The sequence below is a fragment of the Strongylocentrotus purpuratus genome, unplaced genomic scaffold (assembly GCF_000002235.5).
Source record: "Strongylocentrotus purpuratus isolate Spur 01 unplaced genomic scaffold, Spur_5.0 spur5_scaffold_6, whole genome shotgun sequence".
In the NCBI taxonomy this organism is placed as follows: Eukaryota; Metazoa; Echinodermata; class Echinoidea; order Camarodonta; family Strongylocentrotidae; genus Strongylocentrotus; species Strongylocentrotus purpuratus.
This window is the reverse complement of record NW_022145612.1, coordinates 44,952,761-44,958,760: the sequence shown is the minus strand read 5'-3', so window position 1 is coordinate 44,958,760 and position 6,000 is coordinate 44,952,761.

Here is a 6,000-nt window from a genome sequence, read left to right as displayed (position 1 = left end):
GAAGACGCCTAGAAATTAGATTTTCCAAAAATACTTATTGGAAAGTGTATATTTGGATCCAGCTGGATTAGATTAGATCTTTTAAAGATACTGAATTAAAGAAGTTAACACATATGCTGATAACAATTGTTTAAAAGTAAACGTATACATAAATCATATATCTAGCTCGTTAAAAGTAAGGTAGGACGGAAAAATTAATGCACGATACATGAGTAGATGGAGGGAATAAGTCGTAATGGTTCAGTGGAAGAATAATGGTAGGTCTCTGGTTCGAAACCCCCAAAGTTGGTGTGCTAATGCACTTCGGTTATCACCAAGTATCAGAATACCTATATCCACTTTTTACCTATCTATTAGGATAAGCATTATTTCCCTGTAGCGGATAGATTATAAGTATTTAACAAAAACAAGGAAAACGTAACATGTAGATAAAACAGAAGTGGGAGTAAAACGGAAGACAAAATGGAACATGATGACGAAGAATCAGTTTAGTAGCAGTCTGCCGGTGAAGTATATCATCATGGGTCTCTCATGTCCATATCACGCCCGAACGCCTCGTCTTTTATTTACACTCACATCATCACTATTACAGCAAGACCATTATATCAAAAGGTATCAAAAATATCGACAATGTGGATGAAATAAACCACAACAACATCTCTTCCCCAAATCAAATTCCTGCGATTTTTAATTCAATTCTCTCCGTATTTCGTCGATAACATCAAAACGATAAAGCCCTGGGCGGCGACACGCTAGCGTAAAAAATCAGAGCCACACTAAATTATCGCCTTCTCATTTTTTGCACAAAATTTCCTGAGCGCCTTTCAGCCCCCTTTTCCTTATTGAATTTCAGTCGCGTTGTAATATAGCGCGATATAATATGATAAGATGCATTGACTATAGTCAACGGGCAAGCCCAGCTATTTTTCTCCTATCTTTATTATATTTTCACAGTCATTTTTTCCCTGCATGCCGGAGGGCAAATAGCGTGTGAAATTGAGCGTTCAAAAATGGTGCATGATTGTTATTTTGTTAGTGATATTACGCTCACACTAAGTAAACCTTGGGTAGATTTCTTGTCTCGGTGTCGCCATGGAGGAAATGGTCGCTTATTTCAGTTTCCCTGGCAGGTTCCACCCGTACAAGGCTCGAGGGCTCGAGTGAAGAGAGATTGATCCTTCTGACTCTTCGTCACAAACCAACAAACCATTAAGCAAAAAGAGCATCGCTTTGATACACCATCTTGCTTTTCTATAGAAGTGCGCCACGAGAAATATGAAAATATATGTATTTGTGGAAAATATGTATGCTCGCTTTCACTGTGATTCCATTCAAAACCAAATAATATATATGTATATATAAAACGCAAAGAGTGAAGAGGGATGGACTGGAAAAAAGGGAAAAGGATTGAGAGAGAAAAAGAGAGAGAGAGAGAGAGAGAGAGAAGGAAAGAGAGAGAGAGAGAGAGAGAGAGAGAGAAAGAGAGAGAGGGGGGGGGGGGGAGGGAAGAAGGAGGGAGATGAGAGAGAGAGAGGGAGCGAGCGAGTTGCGATAGGGAGGGGGGAGGGAGAGAAGAAGATGATGAAGAAGAAGAAGTAGTAGAAGAGGAAGAAGAAGAAGAAAAAGAAGAAGAAGGAGAAGAAGAAGAAGAAGAAGAAGAAGAAGTAGGAGAAGGAGGAGAAGAAGAAGAAGAAGAAGAAGAAGAGGTAGAAGAAGAAGAAGAAGAAGAAGAAGAAGAAGAAGAAGAAGAAGAAGAAGAAGAAGAAGAAGAAGAAGAAGTAGGAGAAGAAGAAGAAGAAGAAGAAGCAGAAGAAAAAGAAGTAGAAGCTGAACAAGAAGAAAAGAAAGAAGAAGTGAAAGAAAAGGAGGTTTAGGAGGGTAGGAAGAGAGACGTGGTAGGAGTCGAAAGCAAACGGAGATTAGTGAGAAGCTTATTTATCCCATTACCATTTTCTTGCTAATGATTTCAATAACAACATATGTTTTTTCCTAGCAACGGCAATTTAATCTGCTGCATTTACACAGCTTTTCATTTCTTTTTAAAATTGAATTATTCTACTTGGAAAAGCCAAAGTGTATTTCTTCTCTCAGATCATTCCGTATTCACCAATCAAAAGTAAACAGCAAAGTTAGCAACCACTTTCATTTACGTCACTATTTGGGCGACAGGTAAAATAGGGATTAGGAGCTGATGACGTCATTACATCCTGATGGGGATCTCTGCTATTCAAATCGGACATTACTATAAGACTAAACGGTGATTGGTCAAGACTAGGATTGGCCAACTTACTGTCTAGGTGAATTTTTTCTGAAACTTTTATGGGTTCCTTTCATCTTCCCGTCAAAATATGTAGTAGTACTTAAAATGAACTATGAATTATATATTATGGAAGAAGATTATTTGTTAGATGAAAACTATACTTTGAATAATAATTGTATACAGTAAACATCTTTTTTCTATTTTAACTTTTACTTTGGCACTTATTTTTAAATTTGTGCAGCCTAAGCAGTTGTAATGTAATACATTTTATGTCCTTTACCATTCTCCTTCATACAAGAATAAGAATACTTTATGATAAATTACATTTTTTTCCCTTTAAAGCAGAATTGATGTTGATATTGCCTAGTAATCATTATATAGCTATTCTTAAAATGGTCTATAAGCATATTGTGGAACAATAATTATTTTTATTCTATTTCGATAGAAATGCACGATATTAACTTCATACAACTTTAATCAGCCAATTAATCTATTCGATAAGAGTTATTTTTCACCATCCATCACAACTCTTTACAAAAACTGCAAAAATGACATCACTCCGTTTTTCAATCAGTGATGGCACGCTGTTTCCTGTTGTCTGATAAAAAAAATAATGCATTCCAATTGGAAAGAAAAACATTTGCCTTTCGAAGTTTCAGCGCAATATGCCGATATATCAAGCATCGCATAAATAAATAGCGAAAATAGAAGTCAAATTAAATTGGGACGCCGATCGCCAGCTCAAGAAATAATTGTCCTTAATTGTCTGGGCGCCGGGCTTGGACAAATTAGTGAGGCCGATTAAAACCAGGGTTTAAAATGGTACATTCATGCCGCATTCATGACCTCTATTATACGGTTATATTTAACGTTTAACATACTGAAAACCGGTGTAGCGATGGTGATGAAGAATAGAGCGGCAGAGGAGGGGTTAAAGAAGATAGGATACACGAGATCAAGGCGAGTTATGGAAGGATTAGACTACTTACCGTGTGCAGGGAAAATTCGTTTTCATGATATAAATATTCTTTGTAAAATTCAAGAATTGTCTTTCGTCAAGGGCGTTGTTTTGTGGTAGACTGAATTATGGTGATTATTTTTCATTGTAAGAGGTTTTATGGGCGTCCTTGTCAATTTCATTTATTTTTTATTTTTTTTTAGAATGATAGATAATGTTAATTGATGTTTACAGGGTTTGAAATTTTCGAGCAGTATCTGAATTTCATCGGTTCCATGGAACAAAATAAAAAAGAGCATCGTTAGATATCTTTTAAACCGGTTTCTTTGTTTGTCATCCATTCAAAGCGGGTTCGCCTTGGACCCTTTATAGCTATTTAATTGAATAATTTTCATTATGAAGAAAATCAAGAAAGAACATGTTTTGTGTCCTATTTAAAAACAAATTGCTGTTTTGAAAGTTGAAGATAATTTTACCCCTAGCAAATAAGTAAAGTCCTAATTAGATTAAAAAATAATAGTCTATTCATTCATAATTTATTAATAGTGATTGCCTTTTTACAGTCTAAGGAGCATGATGCTAAAGAAATCAAAATTCTTTTAATTTCAAAAAGAAATTATACGATATATATACGATATAACCTTTCTTTAAGAGTTTTCGTAACAGTGTTAAAACGCATCTTTAAGAGGTTTTAAGATTTGTCTAAGATTCACAATTGATTTGCGGAAATATATTGCTCGTACATGGCACAATACAATGTAAATTAAATAGACAAATGTTTTGAAATCCCTCTTTCATATTGCATGTACTTTATATTTGTACGTTCAATATTCAATAGCTCTCTTAGACATTGCTATTCAAGTGTAATTGTTAAAAACGATATAAAATACTATTAATATTTTAAGAAATTGGTTGGATTAAACATAACTCTTCGAGTGTATGTGTATGTGGATGTGTGTATGTGGGGGGGGGGGTGGAGGGCTGAGTTGGGGGCCGCATGTGCTTGAAATTCATACCATCACATAAAACCATTGAAAGAATAGATGAGAATGTATTCACTCGAAGGTGCGTGAATAATGAATGAATAAGCAAACATTTTTTTTGCTAGCACCTGTTGAAATTGTTTCTGAGCAAATTAGTCCTAATCGAATTTGATTTTTACAAAGTTCCGATGAGGCGATTCCTTGCAGGCGAGTCGTCTCGGGCGGATGGCAGCTAAGACTTGAGAGGAAATTGGGGGCAGTGCCCAGTCGATTGGACCCCGTTCACACCTAGTATTAATGCGGTATTAAACATATCAGATATCATGTTACCCTCTAGCAATGACTGGCAGGATTAAAAAGGAATCAACTGGTGGCAATTTGTCAATCAACCTTCACCCGTTTTTTGTTCTACATAATATATTCACATAATTATGCTATTTCGTTCAAGTCTGAATTTTGCAGGAATATTAAGAAAACCTACTGATTGATCATTTCATAATTAACTTTCATAAGCATGCGTTATAGATGAACATAATACTAATTACATTTTGTTAATGTGTGTGTTATGTGTTACGTGTGTTTTAGTAGAACAATACACGTAAGAATGTTATTTTAGTACAAGACCCAAGTAAAGACTAAATTAATTGATTTAATCAACTCGGGTAACGTTATCTAGATTCTGTGACTTCATTATGTGAATTAAAAATGATAATCTAAAAGTGGAAGAGAAAGAGAGAGAGGGGGAGAGAGAGAGAAAGGGTGTGTGTGTGTGTGTGTGAGAGAGAGAGAGAGAGAGAGAGAGAGAGAGAGAGAGAGAGAGAGAGAGAGAGAATGGATCGAAAATGACATATAAGTGGAACGAAAATTACATGTTTTATATTAACAAAAACTAGCAAGAGCGCTTGATGAGGGTGAGCAGTTTTCATTTCATCGATTTGACTTCGGCGGTGATCTTTGAAGTATGAAGAGGGTCCCCGGGCAGGCTCCTGGAGTCGGTTGGTCTCTGGTTCACCATTCCTCTGCCACCATCTCTTTCCTCACCAGTCACTTAAATTCACTCATTAAGATCGGAGCAATCAATTTTCAAGCCAAAAGACTTTCAGTATATATATCAGCCAAGGTAAATGACACAATTAATTGAACGTTGTCGTCTCACAAACTCACAGACTCACAGACTCTTGTATACTCGGATGTCCACTTTATGTGAATTTGAGGACGAATAATGGTTGGTTTCCTTTTTTTCTTTAAAGTATTTAAATAAATAAAACCCTTGACTATTTTTTGTATTTTCCTCCTTTAATTATCCTTTTCTTTGAATGCTCTTCTTTCTCATTGATTCTTGCTATTAAATTCTTCCTGCTCTGGTGCATGTTTCTTTTCTTTTTTCCCTATGTAATGTTGACCCTCTTTTCTAATAACACTTTTTATTCGCTGAACCTATGTCTTAATGATATAATTTCGCATAATTCACCGTTGTGTATTATAATCTTCATGTTTAATATATTTAGATATCAAATTATCTTAATTGCAGTTTTAGAGCCCTCGCGGTCTGCACAAGGGCTCATTTTGAAAAGGATGAAATAGGATAGAGGAGGAACAATGTACATATCTGTACAACAAAAAGAGAATTATTATCATCATACAAATTATCTTGAAATAATGTTGAGAGAGTGACAGAGAGAGAGAGAGAGAGAGGGGGAGAGAGGAAGAGAGAGAGAGAGAGAGGAAGAGAGAGAGAGAGAGAGAGAGAGAGGCAGATATAGAGATAGAGAGAGAGAGAGAGAGAGAGAGAGAGAGAG